Source organism: Netta rufina (assembly GCF_964035555.1).
Source record: "Netta rufina genome assembly, chromosome: 2".
NCBI classification, from domain to species: domain Eukaryota; kingdom Metazoa; phylum Chordata; class Aves; order Anseriformes; family Anatidae; genus Netta; species Netta rufina.
Window position 1 is genome coordinate 54049060 of NC_140124.1, and position 27739 is coordinate 54076798.

Sequence of the window (27739 nt, forward strand, 5' to 3'; positions counted from 1 at the left end):
TGTCTGGAGGGGAGTTTTTGCCAGCATCTCTCCCTGTTTGCCAGCATCAGCACTGATACCTATGCAAGGGCTCAAGAAGGAGATTCTCTGTTGTAACATTCAGAGTCCCAGTCCTGTCCCACACATTTGGAGATGACTTCTAATCTACTGAATGGCTCCCTCTTGTATTTTCGCTCACACTGAATATCTGCCAGATTTTGATAAAATGGATTTTATAAACTTCCCACACAGTACAAAAGGAATAAAAGAAAATGCCTCAATAAGAATAAACAAAAGTAAAGTTGTTTGTTTGTTTGCCTTCTAGATATAAATTTCCTTTCTGTATCTAAAAAACACAGCAAGGTCCTCCACATTGCTCCTACTCAAATTAAAGGCCAAGAGAAATTGTTTTCTATGTAGCATTCTAGATTTCACTGTATACGAAATCCTTTAGACAACTGAAAATATCCTGCCCAGGGAGCTCTGAAAATAGGTTATCTTACTTTCAATGGCCAAGAAAAAAGGGAATCACTGTTGAAATAGTTTCTTTTATGCATTCTTTTTTTTTTTTTTTTTTTTTTTTTCTTTTCTTTTTCTAAAGATCTAAGATCTCCCATTGGTTGCTCTAAGATAGTTTTTTTGTTGTTGTTTTGTTTTAGAGTGTCTGATTTATCAAGTTAAACAAAAAATATTTTGTGTTTAACCTGCTTCACACATTCTTTGTTGGTTTGCTATTCTATGTTATCCAGAAAGATCACTAGCAAGATTGTTTATTGCGATTCCTGAATAAAAATGTTGACTTCTATTTTCTACTGAATCCCACTAAAAATGTAACATTTGCTCTTCTTTTGACTTTGTAGTTTACTTTTTGGGTTCTGTTGAGATTTATTCAGCTACTTAAGATATCTTTAATTATTATTTGTTTAATTGTTTCCGTGGTGACAATTTTCAATTCACATGCCACGTGGCATAAAGTCAAAGACCATTACAATATCCAGGCAAAGAATCATTATAGAACAGACCTTTACAAAATCCAAGTATGTCACTTTTACTTTATTTCTTCATCTTTACTGATAACTTATAATCCTATTAAAATATGAAAACAAATCTTCTTGGAAAGACCTACTTTATAGAAATTTGTTGGCTAATAATCTAAGAATGTATCTATCTTTTACCAGTCTGTTAATTGAATCGTGCACCAGATTTATTTTTCCTCATAAAATATCAGATAAGGTTACTAAGGTGGTATTCAGACCACATAACGACCTTCTGCAGTGTAACAGTACTTAGTGGAAAAACTTCAGATATAATAATGTGTTAATTGTATTTCAATTTACAGGTCATCTGTATCATCTTGCCTTCTCTGAAAGAAAAAGCTAGGTAAACATATCTGTCAGGGTAAGCCCAAGAAAAAATAAAGTTTCATCAAAATATTAAGAACTAGCATAACAGTCATCTTTTTTTTTTTTTTTTTTTTTTTTTTTTTTTTTAAGTACTGACTGAACTCTTGAGCTCTTCCAAAGAATCCAAAGAAGTGATTTTTTAAAGCAGGGAGTGAGATTAAAACGAATGGTAAACTATTAAAATTTCCTTCTTTTTTTTTTTTTTTTTTTTTAAATCTTTCCCTAAACCATTCCATAGAGGAAAACATAAGCAAAAATACAGTTTAAAAAAAAAAAAAAAAAGTTCTGCCTTTTGGGAAAACAAGAGAAGCTGTTTTAAGTGTGACTTACAGAATTTAAAAATTCTATAAACATTGACATTCAACCTCTAATCAGACTAATGTCAATAGGACTACATTTTCCCTGCCATCCAATCCATTGAATCATTACCTGGCCCATGGAAACAGCACATTTTTTTTTTTTTTGGTAGAATATATTTTAGCGTTCCCCAGTTCTCATCATCCTTGGGTGTAGCCTTCTTTTACTGTGTCATGGTTTAACCCGGCTGGCAGCTAAACACCACGCAGCCGTTCGCTCACCCTCCCCCCTCCCTCTCTGGGACGGGGGAGAGAAATGGAAAGTGAAGCCCGTGAGTTGAGATAAAGACAGTTTAATAAGACAGGAAAATAATAATAATAATAATAATAATAATAATAATAATAATAATAATAATAATAATACAATGATGATAATAGTACTACTACTAATAACATGTACAAAGTGATGCACCCCTTATTCCATACCATTTATGTCATGCTCGGGTTACACTCTTTTCCATACATTCTAATTAGTCACCTATAGTAGTCATGGTAGTGATAACATACAGTATTATATAGTAATTAACATGGTACAATTCAGTTCATGGGCTATTCTCACCCAGTATTAAATCTCCTTGAGGTACACACCAGACCTCTCCGTTCTTTTGCATCACCCACCAAGTGTATCCAGGTCCCTGAGCGAAAACAATTCCACGAATAGGTTTGCCTTTTCCTGAGGCAGGAGTAGCCCAGACTGTTTTACCCAGCATATTTTTCACATGCACGACAGGAACTTTATCCCCATCTACAGTACGTAACAGGTTTGATTGGGCAGGTCCAGCTCGGTTGGCAGATCCCCTAGTATTGACTAACCAGGTGGCCTTTGCCAAATGCGTATCCCAGTTTTTGAATGTCTCAGCGCCCATTGCTTTCAATGTAGTCTTTAACAGTCCATTGTATCGTTCAACTTTCCCGGAGGCTGGTGCATGATAGGGGATGAGATACACCCACTCAATACCATGTTCTTTGGCCCAAGTGTCTATAAGGTTGTTTCGGAAATGAGTTCCATTGTCTGACTCTATTTTTTCTGGGGTACCATGTCGCCATAGGACTTGCTTTTCAAGGCCCAGGATAGTGTTCCGGGCGGTGGCATGAGGCACAGGATATGTTTCCAGCCATCCGGTGGTTGCTTCCACCATTGTAAGTACGTGGCGCTTGCCATTGCGAGTTTGAGGGAGTGTGATGTAATCAATCTGCCAGGCCTCTCCATATTTATATTTCAGCCATCGTCCTCCATACCAAAGAGGCTTTGACCGTTTGGCTTGCTTAATTGCAGCACATGTTTCACAGTCATGAATAACCTGTGCTATAGCGTCCATGGTCAGGTCCACCCCTCGATCACGAGCCCATCTGTATGTTGCATCTCTACCTTGATGGCCTGAGGTGTGATGGGCCCATCGGGCTATAAATAATTCACCTTTATGCTGCCAATCCAGGTCCACCTGAGCTACTTCAATCTTAGCAGCCTGATCCACCTGCTGGTTGTTTTGATGTTCTTCAGTAGCCCGATTCTTGGGCACATGAGCATCTACGTGGCGTACTTTCACAGCCAGGTTCTCTACCCGAGCAGCAATATCTTGCCACAATGCAGCAGCCCAGATGGGTTTGCCCCTACGCTGCCAGTTGTTTTGCTTCCATTGCTGTAACCATCCCCACAGGGCATTTGCTACCATCCATGAATCGGTGTAGAGATAGAGAACTGGCCATTTTTCTCGTTCAGCAATGTCTAAAGCCAGCTGAATGGCCTTCACTTCTGCAAACTGACTCGATTCACCTTCTCCCTCAGCAGCTTCTGCAACTCATCGTGTAGGACTCCATACAGCAGCCTTCCATCTCTGATGCTTCCCCACAATACGACAGGACCCATCAGTGAACAGGGCATATTTCTTTTCATTTCCTGGTAACTGGTTGTACAGTGGGGCTTCTTCAGCACGACCCACCTCCTCCTCTGATGATATCCCGAAGTATTTGCCTTCTGGCCAGTCCATAATCACTTCCAATATTCCTGGGCGACTGGGGTTTCCTATTCGAGCCCACTGAGTAATTAGTGCAACCCACTTGCTCCATGTAGCATCAGTTGCATGATGCGTAGAAGAGACCCTTCCCTTGAACATCCAGCCTAGTACCGGCAATCGGGGTGCTAGGAGGAGCTGCGCTTCAGTACCGACCACCTCCGAAGCAGATCGAACTCCTTCATATGCTGCCAATATCTCCTTTTCAGTTGGAGTATAGCGGGCCTCAGATCCTCTGTATCCCCGACTCCAAAACCCCAGAGGCCGACCTCGAGTTTCCCCAGGTTCTTTCTGCCAGAGGCTCCAGGTGGGGCCGTTCTCCCCGGCTGCAGTGTAGAGCACATTCTTTACATCTGGTCCTGTTCGAACTGGCCCAAGGGCTACTGCATGGACTATTTCCTGCTTGATTTGTTCAAAGGCTTGTCGTTGCTCAGGGCCCCATTCAAACTCATTCTTCTTACGGGTTACTTGGTAGAGCGGGTTTACAATCAGACTGTAATTTGGGATGTGCATTCTCCAAAATCCCACAACACCTAGGAAAGTCTGTGTTTCTTTTTTGTTAGTTGGTGGAGACATAGCTGTTATTTTGTTGATCACATCCATTGGGATTTGACGACGTCCATCTTGCCATTTTATTCCTAAAAACTGGATCTCTCGTGCAGGTCCTTTGACTTTATTTTGTTTTATGGCAAAACCGGCTTTCAGAAGGATTTGGACTATTTTCTTCCCTTTCTCGAAAACTTCCTCTGCTGTGTCACCCCACACAATAATGTCATCGATGTACTGCAGGTGTTCAGGAGCTTCCCCCTGCTCCAGTGCAGACTGGATCAGTCCATGGCAAATGGTAGGGCTGTGTTTTCACCCCTGGGGCAGTCGATTCCAAGTATATTGAACTCCCCTCCAAGTGAAAGCAAACTGTGGCCTGCACTCTGCTGCTAGAGGGATGGAGAAAAATGCATTAGTGATATCAATTGTGGCGTACCACTTGGCTGCCTTCTATTCAAGTTCGTACTGAAGTTCCAGCATGTCCGGCACTGCAGCACTCAGTAGTGGCGTCACTTCATTCAGGCCACGATAGTCTACTGTTAGTCTCCACTCGCCATTAGACTTTCGCACTGGCCTTATGGGACTACTGAAAGGTGAATGAGTCTTGCTGATCACTCCTTGGCTCTCCAATTGACGAATTAGCTTATGGATGGGAGTCTCGGTTAGTGCGATATTGCCGCCGGTGCACAGTTGTGGTAGCGATTGGCACTTGCTGTTCTTCGACCCTCAGCAACCCCACAACAGAGGGGTCCTCTGAGAGACCAGGCAAGGTAGATAATTGTTTAATGCCGTCTGTCTCTAAGGCAGCTATACCAAAAGCCCACTGGAACCCTTTTGGGTCCTTGCAATATCCTCTTCTAAGATAGTCTATGCCAAGGATACATGGAGCATCCGGGCCAGTCACAATACGGTGCTTTTCCCACTCATTCCCAGTCAGACTCACTTCAGCCTCCAATACAGTCAACTGCTGAGATCCCCCTGTCACTCCACAAATATAGATGGGCTCTGGTCCTTTATAGCTCGATGGCATTATAATGCATTGTGCATCGGTGTCTACTAAAGCCTTATACTTCTGTGCGTCTGATGTGCCAGGCCATCGAATCCACACAGTCCAATAAACTCGATTATCCCTTTCCTCCCCCTGGCTGGAGGCAGGGCCTCCCTAATCCTGGTCAGAATCTTCTTCGTTTCTGTGTTTGAAGGACTGTCTGCTGGAAGTTGGAGCAGCAAACTTTTCAGAGAATCCCTTTTTCCTGATTGTTTTCTTTTGCAACTCACGTACCCGTGCCTCTAGGGTCGCGGTAGATTTTCCATCCCATTTTCTCATGTCCTCTCCATGGTCTCGTAAGTAAAACCACAGGGTAGCACGGGGTGAGTACCCACCATATCGTCTTCCTTGTGTGGATGAACGACTACCCCTGATAGCTGAGACACTGCTCTGTACAGGTACGGAGGAGAATAATCTCTCTTCAAGTTGGTGAACCTTTTCAGAAAGTTTCTCCCAGGTGTTCTCTTTTGGTCGTTGGACACTGGTTGGTTCAGGTGGGGAGGAAGATAGATTCTCTTTAAGTTGGTGGAACTCTTCAGAAAGTTTCTCCACAGCTGAGACACAGGCCTGTAAGGAAGAGGAAAGACTTTCTTCGTATTGCCGGAGTTGTTTAGCCACTTCATCCACTGTGGGTTCCTCATCCTCTTTCCAGGCCAATATTGCCAATGAGCTGGCATATGATGATGGTGCACTCCGTACAAACTTCCGCCACGTGGGTCGTGTACACCTGACTTCATCTGGATCTTTGGATGTTTGTCTGAGGTCTGGATCCTCATAAATCACTTCCCGTACGGCTAATTCTCTCAAGTACTGGATTCCCTTCTCCATAGTGGTCCACTTGCCTGGTAGACATAAAAGTTCTTCCTTGAAGGGATACCTTTCCCTCACAGCTGAGAGGAGACGCCTCCAGAGGCTGTGAGATTGTGCTCCATCTGCAATTGCTTTGTCAATGCCTGCGTCTCTAGCAAGGGATCCCAGTCGCTTGGCTTCCCTGCCATCTAATTCCACACAATTGGCTCCAGTGTTCCAGCATCTGAGCAGCCAGGTGACAAGCTGCTCACCTATACAGCGACCAAAATCTTTTCGCACATCTCGTAACTCACGCTCGTTTAGGCTTCGGGTAGTTACTGTTGATTTTTTGGCATCCTCATCTTCCTCCTCCTGAACCCTTGATGGCCCAGCGTCGTCGTCGTCTCCATCGTCTCTATACCTAGATTTGGCAGAAGACTCTCTGCGTTCTAAACGACCTGAATCTCTATACCATTTTTTCACCTTCTCTACAGGGGCAGCTTGCACTGCTACTGCTCGTTTCTCTGACCTTGTTACCGGGTCTGCCACAGAGGTTGGAATACCCTCTGCAGGATCAACTTGCACTGCTACTGCTCGTTTCTTTGACCCTGTTACAGGGTCTGCCACAGGGGTTGGAATACCCTCTGCAGGATCAACTTGCACTGCTACTGCTCGTTTCTTTGACCCCGTTACAGGGTCTGCCACAGGGGTTGGAATACCCTCTGCAGGGTCAACTTGCACTGCTACAGCTCGTTTCTCTGACCCTGTTACAGGAGCTGGAGTGGCTGCAGGAACTGGAGCTGGAGCGGCTGCAGGAACCGGAGCTGGAGCGGCTGCAGGAGCTGGGACTGGAGCGGCTGCAGGAGCTGGGACTGGAGCGGCTGCAGGAGCTGGGACTGGAGTGGCTGCAGGAGCTGGGACTGGAGCGGCTACAGGAGCTGGGACTGGAGCGGCTTCAGGAACTGGAACTGGAGCAGCTTCAGGAGCTGGAACTGGAGTGGCTGCAGGAGCTGGGATTGGAGCATCTGCAGAAGCTGGGACTGGAGCGGCTGCAGGAGTTGGGACTGGAGCGGCTGCAGGAGCTGGGACTGGAGCGGCTGCAGAGTCCACTGTAGGGGTCACAGTGGCCGTTGAATCTGTCACAGGGCTTGGAGTGGCCACAGGGTCTGTCACTAAGTTGATAGCAGTATCCATGGCAGCTCGATAGGCATGAGCCAGGCCCCAGCACGTTACAATGATTTGTGTTACTTTGGAACTTCCAGAATCGTGACACCTTTTTTTCAAGCATTCTGCCAGTTTTTTAGGATTTTGCAGTTGTTCAGGGGTGAATTTCCAAAACACTGGGGGTGCCAGCTGGTCTAGATGCCTGCCCATATCCTCCCATACTCCCTGCCACCCACAACTATACTGCCTCCGGGCAGATCTCTGGATGAGCTTCCTAAGTAGTTGTTTAACTTTAAGCAGAATCTGAAGTGCATTCAGGAGGCAGAACAACAAGACTATGCTGGTCTGAGTATCCCAAGAATATTCAATATCTTGGAGAGCTATTGTAATAAACTCGGAGGATAAGAGGGTGGTGAAGGAGGAAGGGAGAGTGATCAAGGAGGATACAGGGGTGGTGAAGGAGAAAGGGAGAGTGATCAAGTAAGAAAAATTATCTTCCCCTTTCCCCTCCACAGATTGACTCCCTAATGAAAAAAGGCAACAGATATAATTGCTAATAGTTTCCAAAATACAGTTTCCAAAGTATAGAGTCGAAGATGTTACTGAGTACAAATACCAGGTTAGAGTCATGGCCAGATATTTCATCATCTCATAAGCCACTGATACAACACACAGTACCATAATGGTCTGAAACCAGGGCCCGGAGAGGATAAACAACATGACAGAGAGCACATACGGAAAATAACGTGCTATAATACTCAATTTGGAAAACAGGCGCAGCAGAGTTGAGATTAAAGCAATCAGCATTATGACAAGTGACTATTAAGCAGGTCTAATACTTATACCAATTTTAGTTTAACACACTCTGGTCAGATCTGCCGTTATCTCAACCTTTCGTGCCCCACGTTGGGCGCCAAAAAAGACTGTCGTGGTTTAACCCGGCCGGCAGCTAAACACCACGCAGCCGTTTGCTCACCCTCCCCCCTCCCTTTCTGGGACGGGGGAGAGAAATGGAAAGTGAAGCCCGTGAGTTGAGATAAAGACAGTTTAATAAGACAGGATAATAATAATAATAATAATAATAATAATAATAATAATAATAATAATAATAATAATAATAATACAATGATGATAATAGTACTACTAATAATAATATGTACAAACAAGTGATGCACAATGCAATTGCTCACCACCCGCTGACCGATGCCCAGCCTAACCCCGAGCAGTCCGGCCCCCTCCCCCGGCTAGCCACCCCTATATATTGTTTAGCATGACGCCAGATGGTATGGAATACCCCTTTGGCTAGTTTGGGTCACCTGTCCTGGGTCTGTCCCCTCCCAGCTCTTACTGCACCCCCAGCCTGCCTGTTGGCAGGACAGAGCAAAAGGCTGAGGTGTCCTTGGCTTGGTATAAGCACTGCTCTGCAACAATTAAAACATCGGGGTGTTATCAGCACTCTTCTCATCCTAAGCCAAAACACAGCATTCCACCAGCTACCAGGAAGAAAATTAATTCTGTTCTAACTGAAACCAGGACATACGGGAAATGGTTTTTGTTACAAAAGTACTTTCTTTCACCTCAATTTTATCATCTTAATTTGAGAAGAAACATTATTTGTGATATAGTCATTGAATTGTAGTACAGTAATATTAAAAAAAAATTATCTTAAAATATTAAATATAGTCATATTTTTTCTGACCCTTGATCAAGAGACTGTTGGGACATTTCTTTGACAAGCATTATGTATGTCAATGCCTGCATGTCAGAAAAGAACAGAGTCATCTAGATTAGAAGAGACCTCCAAGATCACCTAGTCCAACCTCTGACCTAACACTAAAAAGTCCTCCACTAAACCATATCGCTAAGCTCTACATCTAAACGTCTTTTAAAGACTTCCAGGGATGGTGACTCAACCACTTCCCTGGGCAGCCCATTTCAATGCCTAACAACCCTCTCAGTAAAGAAGTGCTTCCTAATATCCAACCTAAAAAAATCCTGGTGCAACTTCAGCCCACTCCCACTTGTCCTGTCACCAGGCATGTGGGAGAATAGACCAATCCCCACCTCGCTACAGCCTCGTTTAAGGTACATATAGAGAGCAATAAGGTTGCCCCTGAGCCTCCTCTTTTCCAGGCTGAACAAGCCCAGCTCCCTCAGCAGCTCCTCATAAGACTTGTTCTCCAGACTCCTCACCAGCTTCGTCGCCCTTCTCTGGACTTGCTCAAGCACCTTGATGTCCTTGTAGCAAGGGGCCCAAAACTGAACACAGTACTCGAGGTGCGGCCTCACCAGAGCCGAGTACAGGGGGACAATCACTTCCCTAGACCTGCTGTCCACACTGTTTCTTATACAAGCCAGGATGCTGTTGGCCTTCTTGGCCACCTGAGCACACTGCTGGCTCATATTCAGCTGACTATCCACCATCACTCCCAGGTCCTTCTCTGCCTGGCAGCTCTCCAACCACTCATCTCCCAGCCTGTAGCTCTGCTTGGGGTTATTGCGCCCCAGGTGCAGGACCCGGCACTTGGCCTTGTTGAACGTCATACAGTTGACCTCAGCCCATCGGTGCAGCCTATCCAGATCCTCCTGCAGAGCCTTCCTACCCTCGAGCAGATCGACACATGCACCTAACTTGGTGTCATCTGCGAATTTACTGAGGGTGCACTTGATGCCCTCATCCAGATCATAGATAAAGATATCAAAGAGAAACAATGAAGCTTGGTAGTGCTAGTAACTGACCAGCTAAGGAACAGCTCTGCTGGAAATGACCTATTGTCCACCAATAGTCTGCTACTTATCAAGTGAGCTAAACCTGACAATAGGCTAAACCTGACTCAGCAGTGCATTTTGGCAGCAATGAAAGCTAACAGCTTTCTGCGTTTTACTGGCAGAAGTATCTTCCCATAGACCAACAAAAGTGATTGTTACTCTTATTCAACGTTCTTTAGATGACATCTGGAATACCTTGTATTTGCAACCCATTTCTTTCCTACACAAGCACATAATAACATAAAAGCTGAATGAGATTCAAATAGCCTTGTATTAATAAGGCAGCCAGAAATGCAGTCAAGACCTACTGGTCACGGAAAGGTGCTATGGTAAATGAACAAATTCAGCAAACCCTGAAGAACATTCTATTCTGATATTATGATATGTGAGCATGACACACTGACAGAATGACATGCAAAGTTCTTGGTGTTGTGCCATTGTACCAAGAGGTCACGGACACGGAACACTGTTTGCGTATAAAGACAAGAGAGGGAAGTAATATGAGTGTTTTATGTTTTGGCTGAGTATTTTTTGCATTAGTCAGCACAGGAATAGACTGTGCGGACAGCCTTTGTGTCCAGTTTTATTTCACAGTATGCCTTTTTTCTGCTTCTTCAATAACAAAAATAGTATTTCACAATATAGAAATAGAAAAATTCTAAATAAATATCCTGCAGGCTGTATGAAGTGGCATCAGATGGAGATGATATGGTGTATGAATAACATACAAAGTTGAACAGTTACTTCCAAAATTCTGTGTGACCTAATATAAGGCACTTTTCCTGTTAAAAATACAACTATTTTGTGTTCATTAAGGGTTTTGTTGTTGTTTTTTTCTTTTGCAATTTTCCATAGTTCTCTGTAGCCACGATTATATATTTTCTATAGAAATGGATGAAAAGTAAAAACAAAATGTTTTTTTTTTTTTTTCCCCAATAAAAGTAACTTGCTTTTTCTTTTATGAATAACTTTATTTTTTTTTTATTTGTGAAATAAGAATTAATACATTATTTTTATTTCCAGTAATTTTATGTGATGTGTGTGACAATGTTCAATATCACATTAGATCACAAATTATTATTAGCTTAAAGTGTATTAGGGAAATTTGTTGTACATTTGCAACAGGCTCAGATCCTTTTAAAAAAATGTAAAGACAAGTAAAGATAGCAGAAAGATATAGCATGTCCAAAAGCATAAACATGTAATTGCTGGAATTACAATGTCACATCTCTGAAAAAAACAACAATAACAACAACAAAAACATATGAGTCCAACTGTTCCATTAATTTTGTACATTTTCTTAGACTGGTGTACTAAATGAAACAGATAAACTGTACAGATGAGTATGAGAGAAAACATTTGTCTATTAATCTTGGAAATAGTAATATGTTGTGACAATAGTAATTTTTTTCAAAATTTGATGAGAGAGAAATACGAGCAATAAGTGGCTTTACACATAAGCATGCATAGCAGATTTTAGCATAACAACTAACATTTGTCAGTGCAAAGTAAACTCTTCAGTAAGTATTGCTAAAAACAACTTGTAGCAATACCCCAAGCAATAAATATTTCTGGGAGGTGGTACAATACTTACAGTCTTCTAATGTTGCAGTATAAAGTGTACACAAATCCCGATTACTGTGGAAACTGTTTAATCTGTCTCATTATACTGCACACATTGTAGGCTTTCTTTCTCTGCAAGCCTGTGCTTGTGTCAGGACTGTGGAGGCCAGGACTCAAGGGTGCAGGTGTTAGGGCTGGAGAGGCCAGGGAAGATGTAGAGGAGTGGGAGAGAGAGAGGCGGGGGCTGGGAGATCATTCCAGTAAGTGTTACTGCCTGCCTGGGGTTTCCACTGCTGCTGGCCCCTCTTCCCCTCACCCTGCACCAGTTCCTCAGGCCTTAGCAGGTCTCAAGGAGCAGATGAGGAGGAGGCAATGTATGCACCATGAGGTTTTTGCACTATTGTACAATCTCTGTCCAAGTGTAAGAGATGTAAAACAAATTTCCAGTCTGCTCACATGCAGAGGTGGGACATTCAGGAAAGAAAAAATGAAACAAAACAAACAAACAAACTAGAAAATTTAAGATGCTAGAAAAATACTTGTTTTTAGCTCATATAATTTGTAACCCAGTTGTTTTGCTCTGTTTGTGGGACAATAGTTGTCTTATAAAGTCTGAGTTGAGACATTTTGTAAAGTGAAGGTATATTTGAGAGGTACATTAAAATAGTTTTAGAATTCAGAAGGCAAATGACATCAGGATTCTGATTTAACTCTTCAAGAGAATGAAAAAACAAATTTCCCAATTATTTTCTGAGAGTAGAGAAGTCAGTTTAAATGTAAACATTTAGAAGGAGTTAGTTAAGTCTATTATTAATAGCCAACTTAAAATATTGATGTCAGTTAGGGTGTGGCATGGCAGTTTGTGTGGTAGCTCATGCAGGGAAGGAAATTGACTGGTGGAAATGTACTCTACCATCCCCGAGACAGACTCATGAGCCAGTCACCACACAAGAAATGAAGGTTTGCCTATCCCACCAGGTAGCCACTACACAAAAGACAAAGGTTCCCCCAGGCCACCAGGCAGCAGGAGGGGACCTAGGATAAGAGGGAGAATGGAAGCATGCTTCTGCTCAGGGTGGTAGGTGAGCCCCCTCCCTGCCTACCTCACCTTGCCATCTACCCTTACACACCAGGTATGAGGTGCTAGAACTTGACAGTCAAGCAAACTTGAGGATGAGGTTCAAGGCTATCTAAGAAACCTGAATGTGCACAAGTCCATGTAACCTGATGAGTCGCACTTGTGGGTCCTGAGAGAATTGGCAGCTGAAGTTGCAAAGCTACTGTCCATCATATCTGTGAAGTTGTAGTGGTCTGGTGAAGTTGGCAGTATCTGGAAAAAGGGAAGCATAATCCTCATTTTTAAAGGAAGGCTCAGGGAACTACAGGACAGTCAGTCCCACTTTTGTGCCCGGAAATATCATGGAGCAGATCCTCCTGGAAACTATCCTAAGGCATGTGGAAAAGTGTCTTGGTTTCAGTTAGGATAGAGCTAATTTTCCTCCTAGTATCTGGTATAGTGCTGTATTTTGGATTTAGGATGAGAAAAACATTGATAACACTCTGATGTTTTAATTGTTGCAGATCAGTACTTACACTAATCCAAGGACTTTTCAGCTTCTCACATTGTCCTGTCAGTGAGTAGGCAAGGGGTGCAGCAAGAGCTAGGAGGGGACAGAACCAGGGCAGCTGAACCAAATTGGCCAAAGGGATATTCCATACCATATGGTATGCTGAGCAATTAATGGTGCCTACCATTACCAACTGATGACTGGTCAGGGTGGGGGGGGACCACTCAGGCATAGGCTGGGCATCTGTCAGTGGGTGGTGAACAATTGCACTCTGCATCACTTGTTTGGTAGACATTTTTATTAGCAGTACTATTATTATTATTATTATTATTATTAGCCTTTCTTTTCTGTCCTAATTATCTGTCTTTATCTCAATCCACAAGCTTTCACCATTTTTTTCTGATTCTCTCCACCATCCCACTGGGCTGGAGGGTGGGGGAAAGAGGGTGAGTTAATGGCTGTGTGGTGCTTAGCTCCAGGACAGGTTAAACCACAACAGTACAACAATTACAACGAGGTAATTGTTGCCAGCCAACATGGTTTTGCTAAGGGAAAATTGTGCCTGGCATGTCTGGTGACTCTCTATAAAAGGGTTACAGCATTGGTGGATAAGGGAAGAGCATGTGATGTCATCTACACCATTTTGTGCAAAGCATTTGATACTGTCCCGCACAATAGCTGTGTCTCCAAATTGGAGAGAAGTGGGTTTGGTGGACATATCACTTGATGGTCAGGGAACAGGCTGGATGGCCACATTCAAAGAGTTGTGGTCAATGGCTTGATGTCCAAGTGGAGACCAGTGATGACTAGTGTCTGTATTGGGATTGGTACTATTTATCATTTTTGTTGGTGACATGGACACTGGGATTGAGTGCACTTTTGGCAGGCTTGCTGATGACACTGACCTGTGTGGTGTGGTCAACACACTGAAGGGAAGGGATGTCGTCCAGATGGACCTTGACAGGCTTGAGAGGTGGGGCCATAGGAACAAGAAGATTGAGTGAAATGTCCTGCACCTGGGCTAGGGCAATCCCAAACATGAATATAAACTGGGAGACGATTGGATTCAGAGCAACCTTGTGGAGAAGGGCTTGATTGTACTCATGGATGAAAAGCTTGACATGAGACAGCAACGTGTACTTTCAACCCAGAAAACCAATTGTATCTTGGGCTACATCAAAAGAATTATGACCAGCATGTCGAGGCAGGTGATTCTCCCCCTCTAGTCTGCCTTCTTGAGACCCAACCTGGTTCAGCTCTGGGGTCTCCTATATAAAAAAGACATTGACCTGTTGCAGTGAGGCCAGAGGAAGGCCACAACAATAATTAAAGGGCTGAGGCATGTTCTATGAAGACAGGCTGAGAAAGTTGTAGTTGTTCAGTTTAGTGAAAGAAGGCTCCAGGGAGACCTTATGGCAGCCTTCCAGTACTTAAAGGGGTCTACAGGAAAGATGGGGAGGGACTCTAACAGGGAATGTAGCAGTAGGGCAAGGGGGGAATGGTTTTAAACTGAAAAACTAAAACTAAAAGAGGGGAGATTTACATTAGATATAAGAAAGAAATCATTTACTAGGAGGGTGGTGAGGCAATGGAATAGGTTTGTCCTGAGACGTTTTGGATGCCCCATCCCTGGAAATGTTCAAGGCCAAGTTAGGTGGGGCTTTTTTTTACCTGATCTAGTAAAATAATATTAATTGATTTTAGAGGAGCACTGAATATAAAAGAAGACATTAATTGATTAAATTTAATTGAGCAATTTCTGTTTGTATCAGTGTAAACCAAGAGTTGTGAAGTTAGGTTGCAATCATATATCCATGTAAACTTAACTGGCTTTATCTTTCAATAAAACAAAATATATACCTGGACATGAACAGAATAAACCAGCTGTGCACAAGGAGTTTCAATGCAGACTGGTTGAGGCACAGTTATGTATCTGTTAGTTAAATGTTGAATATTCCAAGGTGTTCTTTCTGATAAAGGAAAAAATTGATGGTGTTTGAATATTGAGAATTCCAGAAAGTCTTGCCTGTCCTTTCCAAACAGCTATTCTCAGTTGACAAAGAATGAGGACAAAGGGTGGGAATCTACTCATTTTCTCTCTTGCCTTTTCTTTCCTCCATGAAAAGCAAGCTAAAGAGATATTCTTCTTTCAAAAGGTGTTAATTTTATTTCCAGAGCTACAGTGCCAGTGGAAGATACAATTTTTAGAGAATGTTATGACAGTGAATTCTTAGACAATGTAATGTGGGTCTCCGTAATGCTCCAGTCTGTTCAATACAGACCAAAAGAAGTTGTCACTGAAGTGATGAGTTAAACAGAAGAAAGATTGTAGCATACAGCTTTTATGCAAAGGACAAGAACAGTAGTTTAATGAAAGTTGGCTGGCTTACTCCTCAGCATACTTCAAATCATTTTTGAAAAGATGCCATAAAGCAGAATTTATCTTAGATATTTTTAGAAAAGCATTGAAAAGTCAGTTATTTTATGATTCTGCTAATCCATCTGTTGGCTTTTCACAGCAAAGGAATATTTACATTTTTAATAACATTCTAGAGATCATTAGGCTCTTAGGACATGAGTTAGAATTACAGTAAGATCATATACTAATGTTGCTTTTTTTTGTGCTAAGTACTGCTCAGTGATAAATCTTTTTTGTTTGTTTGTTTGTTTAATCTTAAATCTAATGATATACTGTAAATTTAAAGTTTTATAGCAAGTTTTGATATCATATGAGCAATGGATTTGGATTCCATGCAAATATGTCTGACCGAAAAAGAATTAAGTTTGATAAGGCACAAAAGGCTTATTTTGATTTGAAATATGACAATATGACATTCAACAACTTATAGAAAACATATGAGTTATTTTTAGAGAAAAAATAGATGTTTACTAATAAAAAAGAAATTAGACTGCAAGCAGTAGTTTGGGCTTGTGATTAACAAGTCACAGCAGTTGAGGGGTTTTACTGTTCCTTATCAACTTAATGTGTTATGGGACTGTGTTTTATATATATTCTATATAAACTGGGAATAAACAAAGACTGAATTTATTCCAACTGTATTTACTACACTAGGTGTATCATCATCAGAGGATCTCTTCACATGCAACAGCAATTTGGCTCACCATCATAATATTATAGGAATAATATTATAGCGTGCCTCTAAACTGTAGCTTTAGTTAGATGCATGAATTTGAATCTGTCTTCTTGGGCCTAGTGTAGCAATTCCTAGCATGGAATCTAGAATCTGGTACTCTTTGTTCCTGTAGTGTAGCTTTTGTGACAGTAGCACTATGAATCTTTCTGTAACAATAGTGATCTAATATGAAAACACTTGTATCCATGACATAGTGAATTTCCTAAGTATTTAAGGCCTTTGTAAAAGGAAGAAAAAAAAAAAAAAAAAAAAAAAGCTTAAGGGAATCAGGAATCCTCTTTCTCTCATTCCTGTATTCCTCTTAGCTTAGCTCTTGCATGTATGTTGAAAAGGTAAACTAAATTCAGACCTACATTCAAAGATACATTTATATAACAATTTCTAATGCCAGTCCTCTAGTATTCTCTAAGCTTTCTGGTCAGTGAAAGTGAAACTCCCAATGTTTAGAGAGAGCTGAGCTTATTAGCAGAATGACACTTTTCTATCCTGTTACTGCCTTGCACAAAACATGTGGAAACACTTAAGAGTAGCCAGCACTTAATTTTTGAACAAACCTTGTAGATCATTAATAGTGACTTTATCAGGAAATACCATGTATCAGTTGCCAGAATGCTAATAAGGAGCTATGTGAGGGATGATGATGTTTCTCCAGTAGAAGTTGAATTGAAACAAAGCTTATTGAAAGTTGGTTGTAATTCTTCAATTACTACTATCCCTGTTACTTTGGGATAACTTCAGGCATACTAAGAAAGAAAAAAAAGGAAAAAAAAAGCTCCTGTGTTGACTTGATTGTCACAGTTTCTGTTTAGTCAGAAGTATTTTCTGCATTCTGAGGGACAGTAACATATGTAAGATTGTGGAAAATGCATAATGGGCTTTATGTCTGCTTCCTGAGTTAGCAGAAAATGAGCTTAAACATGGTAGTCTGTTTTTCTTTCTTAATTGATTGGAGTAAATGCCAAGCTGAGAAGAGTTCTGGACTACATCTGCAGATGGGGAAGTTATGGTAATTAGTTGTCTTGCTGTGCATAAACCTGCTGCTACTGGATTTTTAATTAACCTTTCAGATTTATGCAACCTGTTTTACAAAACCTAAAGTGGAGAAGCAGGTGGACTTTAGGAGTTGTTGGTATCTGTTTGGCTTTTTCCAATTTTTGCAAGTCTCTGATTTACTATTAACTCAAGATAATATCTAAACACTATGTCTCTTCCACAAGAATTAGGTTAATGCAGTTTATCATTTGACTGTGTTTTTCTAGGCAATCTTTTCCAATTACATTCTAATGCATTGCAGACATTGTAAACTAAGTAATTGGTTTAACTGAGTCCATGGCATATCAGTGGTTGGAAGCTGTTCCCACTTTTAACTTAATTCTTTGTGTTTTAAAAGAAAAAACATGTTAGTAGAATGCATTGTATTTGGTACATAACATTTGCACACTTCAATTATAAACTTTACAGCAAAAATCTTTGTACATTGTTTCATGTTAAAAAGTGTGACTGTGGTTAACAACAACTGGAGCTGCTGGTAAGGCACTGATAACTTTGTTTCCAAGGCTATATGTTTATTGTATGACATCTTAATTGCTGACTTCTGGTCACTGGTCAAAAGCAGATTTTATTTGAAGAGGATCTCTTTATAAAGCACGAATCCTCAGATTTGTCACTGAATTTCTGAGGTTACACCTTTAAAACAAAACAAAAAATATATTATGGCATATCATGTTTGAGGTAGTGGGAGTGTGAAGTTTCTATGTGATATATAAATTATTAACATTGTTTGCACCGAACATCATGATGGTATTTTTTGACCTAAAAAGGAGCAGGAGTTGCCTTAGGTTGTGGTTTTAATTTGTGGCCCTTCTTCCACAGGAAGAACTGAATATGACAACAGTAACCTTAGCATCAGTAGATTTGATTTTACTACATCAAGGTCCATGGTGACTCTGGAATATTCTTAGGAGTCTGCAGTTTTAAACTATCAGACTATATGATATTTTAAGTTACTTTTCAGGACTATGAACACATGACTGTTGCCTTTTTGGCAATTGAATCTCTGAATCCTTGTGTCTCAGCATTAGTACTCTGTAGTACCAAAATATGTTAACTATGAAAAGAAATCTATGTATCTTCAATTACAATTGATAGGATTTACTTTTGATTGTATAGTAGTTAGACAGTTGTTATCACTGCTGTGTTTCAGCTCCTGGTACTGACTGACTAATTAGAAGAAAAGTAAGAGAGATTTCTGCTTTCTAGGAAGAATGATAATGTTATAGTCCTATTGAACAGAAGAGACCTACTGAGAAACTAAAGGAACCTTGGTGTTCCTATTTTGTATATAATTAAAGAATTTACAAAATATGTCAACAGTTTTGCAAGGCTTACATATGGTCATCAAATCATTTATTCTAATTTTTGTCATTGCTTATCAATTTTTGTCATTTCTGTAGGAGAATGAGGGTACTGAAATCATACATGACTTTTAGAAACATATATTTATTGAATTGCTATGTGTATGAAACAGTTAAATGGAAGTGTAAACAGAGGAAGTGTAAATTGTTGCCAGGTTTCAGGCAAATCCATTTGTCACTGCGTAGTCAAAAGCCAGAATTAGAAAACAACTAGTTAAGCTAGATTCCTTGGTGGAGTTCAAGAAGTGTTTGGATAATGCTCTCAGACACAAGGTCTAATTTTTTGGGTGGTCCTTTGGGGACTCAGAGTTGGACTTGTGTGTCCTTTCCGACTGGGAATATTCTATGATTCTATAATCATGCTAAGTACTTGGAAAGCTGAAGTCACCTTATATTCACTTATCCCTTTCATGAAGCAGCGGCTTCTCAGTTGTGATATTCAACTTCATCTTAAAGTCAATTTTCTCTGCTATAAAAAAGTGATGATAACACATTCTGTTAAACAAATCTTAGTGGCTGTTACTGAGGAATTGACTAAAGATTTCTCAAATATTTTATGGGGCAGTTAGTTTTACAGTGAACATCTGGGCTAAAGATAGCCCTTAGGTGGGGAAAGCATAATGCTAACATCTAAATAACTACCAGTATGGAAAAGGTCCTCTTGATTTCAGTGTCACTGATGCTTTAATCAAGGTTAAAAATATCTCTAAGGTTTTTGTGTGACCTTGTTTTGTCTGGGATAGTTAGTTTTCTTCATAGTTGCTTGATGTAAATCAGCATTGCAGATGTAAAACAGTTGCTTTAATGGTTTGTTGTACTTTGTTCATTACTTTTTGCCAGGGCTCAAAGAAAATGAAAGTCTTCAAACTTCAAAGTTAAAATTTTTAATATTTCTTTAGATATGACAGCAATAAAAATGTGGCTGTATACAAGTACTTCATGCATTCATAACGCATATAAACATTTGCTTGATCTGCAGTTCTATAGGTGCCTTCAAATTGCTTGCATTGCCACCTAATTTCATTTATCATAAAACTTTTTGATTAAGCCTTTTGGAGTAGCATGCTGTGTCATTCTTCTGTCTTTCACAGTCATAATTTTAAGTAGTACCCTTAGTATAGTAGTACTCTATGGATTGTTCAATTAAATTATAATTTTTAATCTATTATGATGGACATGGTTAATAAATCATGGGATGGGCATAAATAGTGGAATGACAATAGTTCAAACTACCAAATTAAAATCAGAGATAGTTGGGAATTTGTATTTTTATGTATTAATTAATAAGAATTCTGTTATGAATGTTTTCTTTTTATTTTTTCCCAGTGTTTTTATATTGCTTTATTGTGTGTTAATGTCAGTGCAGGTATAACTGGTACAAACAAAACCTGCTGTGAACATATTAATGATTCTAAAGCTCCATGAAAAATCTAGAACGTATACTTTGATAAAGATCAGGAAGAAAATGCCTTTGATGATTTTAAACAGAAAAACTGTTCTACATTTTACATCACACTATTTATTAGATCAGTTAATGCAGTTGGAAAAAACACAGATTTTCTGGGCGTAAGTCCTTTTGTAGTATTAAATCAGAAGTAGAAAACTCAATAGTCAGTTAAAGTAGATAATTGTCTGGAAAAAAAAAGTATTTGGCATAAACAAGCTGTGAATTAAAGGAAGAAATCATCAAGTGTACATCTATTAGAGAAGGAGTAGAGAAAAAGTGTGAAGGAGATAGTGTGTTTATAAACTACAGAATATGAAGAAAAAAGGAGGAAAAGGAGATGGTTAGATTTATAAAATAATATTTCTGTTGACTCTGTAGTTATGTTATCGAGGAAAATAAATTTTTTTCTGAACATGGAAACTAAAAGGATAGTACTGTTCTGACTACCAGAATAGGAAATGAATGGTGCTTGCCTTTTTTTTTTTTTTTTTTTTTTTTTTTTCAGAAGAAAATAGAAAGAATTTAGCTTATGACAGAACATTTTCTATGTTTATAAAAATGTTATGATAATCTAGAAAACGTTCATTAACTATACATTTTACTCTTCGGTAATACATTTATTTCAGTCAGTTCTCAAATAAATTGTCATGGAAAATACATAAAAAAATTGTTTTTAAATTTTTTTTAATCATATCCCATTATATTCCTCTGCATTTTCAACTAACTCATATTATATATAAAGAACAGGAAATGTTAAATCACCGGTGGATATTTCTAGTGCAGAGGAAAACAAAGCATACAAGAAATCAGATGAGACAGTCAAGTTCCTGTGAATTAACACTGTGTGCAAATAAGTATGGCAAATACTTCTCTGCAATACTAAGTATCACACTATAATTCTGGAAGTAAAAATAATGTTAAAAAGAGATTTATGGTCAAAGGAGTAGGGCTGAGGCTTTGTCTTGGTCAAAGTAGGCTCATTTAGAATTTCTAAAATAGGATTATTAATGCAGTATTGAAATATAAGGGCAGATTCAAATTCCACAGGCATGGATTTAATTCCACAGGCATGGATTTACCATTGTTTCATTTCAAAGGCTTCTGCAACAGTTCAAATAAGCAGAAGAGAGAGACTGATTGCGAAAACTATGTGATGCAGCCCACTTGGCATTATTTTAGTGAGGTTGGATGGAACATCTTTAGTCCTGTGGTAAAAACAGTACAAGATATTTAAGACAAATGCCATGTCATCAGTTAACAAAGATTAAAGAAAATAAAAGATCTTAAACAATGAAAACAATTATGGCTACCTAATATATTCTCCAATAGAAACCATTGGTTTATAATTTTCATGAACTCTAATTACTTGAATTTAAAATTTAATTTCATGATTATAGAATCATAAAAGTAATCTACAAGTTGCACTAAATTATCTGGAGTTTCTCTTTCTTACTAAAGAAGCCTTCGGCGTACATTTTACTTTGGCCATAATTAGGGTAATTGCTCACTCTTACAGGTTGTATATGACATCTATATGATTATATTTCCATATATGAATGCAAGCTATGCATTTCTTATAAATGTCCAAGGGGAACCTGGGAATGAAGCCTTCTTGCTCCAACTACAAGAACCATAGCTCACGTGGCTCTTATCCTCCTGGAGGATTTCAACCACCTGGATGTTTGCTGGGAAAGCCACTTGGCAGGCAGTAAGCAATCCAGTAAACTTCCGGAGTGCATGGAGGACAATTTCCTTGTCCAGGTATTAGACAAACCAATCATAGGAAAAGCATTACTGGACCTGATGCTTACCAATGTGGAGAAGCTCTTTAAAGAGGTTAAGATTGGAGGAAGCCTGAGTTGCAGTGATCATGCCATGGTTGAGTTTGTGATCTCAAGGTATATGGGCCTGGCTAAGAGCAAAGTCAGGACCCTGAACTTCAGAAAAGCTAACTTCCAGCTGTTCAAAGAATTAGTGGACAACATCCTGTTGGACGCAGTCCTTAGGGACAGAGCTTCTTATCAGAGATGGCAACTCTTTTTCCTTAGACAACAATAGAATCAAGCAATAAATGCAATAAATCAAGCAGGGAAGGCAGGTAAACCATATGTCTCAACAAAGACCTGCTTGTCAAACTTAGGCAAAAGAAAGAAATGCACAGACAATAGAAACAGGTCCAGGTGCCCTGGAAAGAGTACAGAGATGCTGTCCAGAGGTGCACGGATGGGATCTGGAAAGCCAAGGCGCTGACAGAACTAAACTTGGAGAGGGATGTAAAGAATAACTAGAAGGGGTTCTACAGGCACATTGGCCGCAAAAGACTAAGGAGATCAAACCCACTCTCACAAATGAATATGGTAACAACATATGTGGGGAAGGCTGAGATACTTAACAACTTCTTTGCCTCGATTTTCACTGGTGGTCAGGCTTCCTACATCTCTCAAGTCCCCAGACCTCTAGGTGGGGGCTGGGGGATCAAAGTCCAACTCATTGTAAGTGAAGATCAAGTTTGGGACCTCCTGATGCAACTTAACAACTACAAGTCTATGGGGCCTGATAACATCCATCCCAGGCTCCTGAGGGAATAGGCTGATGTAGTTGTCAAGCTATTCTCCATCATATTCAAAAAATCATGGCAGTCAGATGAAGTCCCCAGTGACTGGAAAATGGGAAACATCATTTGTGTTTTTAAAAAGGGTAGAAAGGAAGACCCAGGGAACTACAGACAGGTGAGACTCACCTCTGTGCCTGGCAAGATCATGAAATGGATCCTTCTGGAGGCAATGTTAAAACCCATATAAGACATGGAGGTGGACCGGGACAGTCAGCATGGCTTCACCAGAGGCAAATCGTGCCTGACTAATCTGGTGGCCTTCTATGATGGAGTGACTGCATCAGTTGACAAGGGAAGACTGACCAGTGTCATCTACCTGGATTTCTGTAAGGCTTTTAATACAGTTCCACATGGCATCTTAATCTCTAAATTGGAAAGATAGGGATTTGAAGGGTAGTCTATCTGGTAGATAAGGAATTGCCACAATGGCCACATCTAGAGAGTAATGGTCAATGGTTCTATGTCCAGGTGGAGGCCAGTGATGAGTGGTGTCCCTTAGGGATCTGTTTTGGGACTGGTGCTTTTCAATATCTGCATCAATGTTGTAGACAATGGGATCCAGTGCATCCTCAGAAAATTTGTAGATGACATCAAGCTGAGTGGTATAGTTCATGTAATAGAAGGAAGGGATGACATTCAAAGGGATTAGGACAGGCTGGAGAAATGGGCCCACATGAACTGCATGAAGTTCAACAAGTCCAAGTGCAAGGTGCTACACCTGGGTTGGGGCAATCTCAGACAGGAGTACAGACTAGGAGAAGAACGCATTGAAAGCAGCCCTGTGTAGCGAGACTTGGGGATTCTGATGGATGAAAGGCTCGACATGAGTTGGCAGTGTGCCCTTGCAGCCCAGAAGGCCAACTGCATCCTGGGCTTCATCAAAAGAGGCATGACCAGCAGGTTGAGGGGGTGATTTTCCCCCTCTGTTCTGCCCTTGTGAGGTTCCATCTGGAGTTCTGCATCCAGGTTAGGGGCCCCCAGCACAGGAAATATAAGGACCTGTTATAGTGAGTCCAGAGGCAGGCCACAACGATGATCAGAAGGTGGGAGCACCTCTCCTACAGGGCTGGGAATGTTCAGCCTGAAGAAGAGAAGGCTCTGGGGAGTCCACACTTCAGCATTTCAATACTTAAAGGAGTCTTATAAAAAGGATGGAGAGGGACTCTTGGTAAGATAACAATAGGACGAGGAGGAATGGTCTTCACAGAATCACAGAATTTATAGGTTGGAAGAGACCCCAAGATCATTGAGTCCAACCTCTGACCTAACACTAACAGTCCCCACTAGACCATATCCCTAAGCTCTACATCTAAATGTCTTTTAAAGACTTCCAGGGATGGTGACTCCACCACTTGTCTTAAACTAAATGAGGATAGATTTAGATTAGACATTAGGAATAAATTATTCACTGTAATGGTAGTGAGACACTAGAACAAGTTGCCCAGAGATGTGGTTGCCTCATCTCTGAAGGTGTTCAAGGACATGTTGGATGGGGTCTTGGCTACCTATGGCAGGAGGGCTGGAACTAGATGATCTTTAAGGTCTCTTCCAACCCAAGCCATTCTATGATTCCATGATAAATGTGCTTTAGAAAAGTTGTTATTCTTGCCTTGCAATACTTGAATTTATAATGAAGATATTAATGTATTCATAGTATATTTGTTAATATCCCTTTCTAATGTATTACAGAAAAATATAAAAATATTTTTATGGTGTGACTTTTTATCATCCCTTCAGTTACTGGACTGTGAGGAAATCAGCTGTGATTCTGTAAGGCATACATGGTAATTTTTAATAAACTCTGAATTTAACAGAGCTTCATACAACAGTTGCAGCTTAATACTACTACTGTATGCAACGGTATAAAACTTAGTGAAGTAAATACATCTATGATTTATCAAAATGTAGCTGTTAGACAACTGTGAAACCACAAGTAATGAATAAGTCACCTAATGATGATTAAGGAAAACAAATAGATTCAGGAAGGGGGAAAATGGATTTTTTTATGTATGGAAAACTGTTGAAAGGATAGAAAATGAAAGACAGGGTTTAATGGTCACATTTCAGGGTGGAGAAGAATCAGTGGTGTTTTTTCCAGGGTGCTATGCTATTCTGTTCAACATTTTCATCAGTTGGTTGTAGAAGGGAGTGCAGAGTGAAATCTCTGAGCTGCAGGGGAAGCTAAGGTATTTCACACTGATGGTGAGGAATGCTGGAAGAAAATTATGAAATGAATGAACAGGTAGAAATGTGGCAGTTGAACTTCAGTTTAGATATTTGTAGGAAGGTGCATGTTGGGGAAAATAATTTAAGTATGATTGCCCTATGCTGAATTTGGAAATAACAGTTACAAACCAGGAATGAAAGCCTGAAGCAATCAGTTCCAGTTCTTTGAAATCTGTGCAACATGTAGTGTTAGCCAGAAAGGCCAATAAAATATTCAGTATCCTGAAATACTATTGGATGTCATCCTACAAAGTATGAAAGAGAAACCATAATTTTTAGCCTGTTTAAAACCTTAATGCACTTTTTTTTTTTTGGTACTGTTTGCAGTTCTCATTTTCAGAACAGTAGTCAAAGAAAGTACAGAACAAGGCAAGGGAATGAGAGGATACTAAAAAGAGTGGGATTCTTTAGTGTGACTAAAAGTCCAGGGGGAGGGAGGAAAAGTTTTGTGAGGATGTGCCTGAGATGTAGAAAATCATAAAGCAGTGAATGAAGTGAATGCAAAACTGTTGTTAACCAAATTCCACAAAATTAGGAAAAAAAGGACATAGGTAGGTCAGGTAGTATCATTATGTTCATGAAGTGATTTAGATGCACTGGTCCATAATCACATACCACAGTGAAGTATGAGTGAGTGACCAATGTTGGGGTCCAGGCTTAAATTTTCTCTAAATAACATCTGATATTTCTGTCAAAGACAGAATAGTGGGATGAAGAGACTGTATATTCTGTCTTGAAAATGATTCTTTAACAGACATTATTTAGCCTGTGAGGCAGCTGGTCTTGCCAGTTCTAGATGTCTGATGTCTGATGACTATCAGTTTAACAAAAGAACAAACAGTACTAGGAAAAATGCTGTGTATTTTCTATGGCAATCTTTCTGTTGGCATCCCCTGCATGCTAGTGTTTCCTGGATCAAATGAAATGAAACTAACTTCCAATGCTTTTTTCATAGGTAGGCAGAAAGGTCATATTTATTATGTGATACTAAAATCAAGAATAAATATCATAATCACTAATTATTAGCTCAGAGTTTCCAAAAGGAAAAGATTATGTGTTGAATGAGGTGTGAATGTACTGCTAGCTGTGGTAGTTGTAGACATTAGACATCAGTATTTCTGTAGTTCTTCCAGATGTCATGCTAATAAAGGTGGTAAGTGAATAAATACCTTAATAATTCTAAGAAGACTGTAAGAGAGAATTTTGATGGTAAGATATTTTCCTTTTGTAATTCTAGCAGCTACAGAACAAGTACATACCTCTATAAACAATCAGTCTACCTGTGGTGCTGATAAGATGGCAAATGGTAAAAGAGAAAAGGTTGTCATTAGTGCCGTCTAGACTGAACTAGACGCTAGTTCCAGGATCTGTCAGAGTTCAGAACACTATAGATAACCAATTAAAGAGTGATATTTCCCAGAAGACAATCAATTCAGCCAAAAGTATTAGGTCAAAGGACTTATTCTTGAAATGTTATCCTTACATGCAGGTAAACTGACAGAAACAGAATGACTTTCAAATGACTTCTAGCCTGCATTTGGAAAGAAACAGTTCTCTGGAGCTGACCAATGGCACTATGGGACATCTGCTTGAAGGTCACAAACACAATTTATATGATTTACTTGGCACAAGAAAGTGTATAATATATATATGAATGGTGCAACATCAAAATATAAAATCTTGACTCTACAAAGCTGCACTGTTATCCTGGGCTTCAGGTAACAACAAACTTGTGTAACTCTTTCTTTTGGGGAAAGGAAACATTAATTAACATAGTAGATTACTTCTCCAGAATTGTCCCTACTTCAACCAGCCTCATTAATGCATGTTTATCTAGAAAATGTATATTTGCAGGACAGGAATTTCTTTAAACCATTTCATCATATAATGACATAGTATCAGAATATAAGATTTTCAGAGTATAAAATTAACCTTAGAATCATAGAGTGGTTTGGATTGGAAGGGACCTTAAAGATCATTTAATTCCAGAGACACCTTCCACTAGACCAGGTTGCTCAAAGCCCCACCCAACCTGGACTTAAACACTTCTAGGGATGAGGCAGCCACAACTTCTTGGGGAAAACCTGTTCCAGTGCCTCACCACCCTCCTAGAAAAGAATTTATTCCTAATGTCTAATCTAAATCTCACCTTTTTTGGATTAAAACCATTGTCCCTTGCCCTACTGCTATACTCCCTGATAAAGAATCCCTCCACGGATTTCCTATAGCCTTCCTTCAAGTACTGGAAGGCTGCTATAAGCTCTCCCTCTAAGCCTTCTCTACATTCACTGGTATCGTAGGTGTTTTGGCTGGGTATATGAAATTAGCAAATTCAGAGCCAAATTTCATACTTGTATTGCATACTGCAGTCTACGGTCATATTTTGCATTTTATATTTGTATTTGCATTTATCTGACATTTTAAAAGGGTTGTTGTTGTTGTTATTATTATTATTATTATTTCCAGGGAATGGAAAGTTTTCTTTAATGCTATGAGGACAACACAAAATCATGCACCTCAAATACGAATGCATCTACTGCTTTAATGGAAGAACATAAAGGTGAAGTCCTATAAAACCAATATGCTTGTCTTCTCAGGGAACATTGTGTCAAGTTTTGAACACGAAAATAAGGGAACAGGACTGCCATTTATGTTAATGTACTTGTTTTTTTTTTTTTTTTTTTTT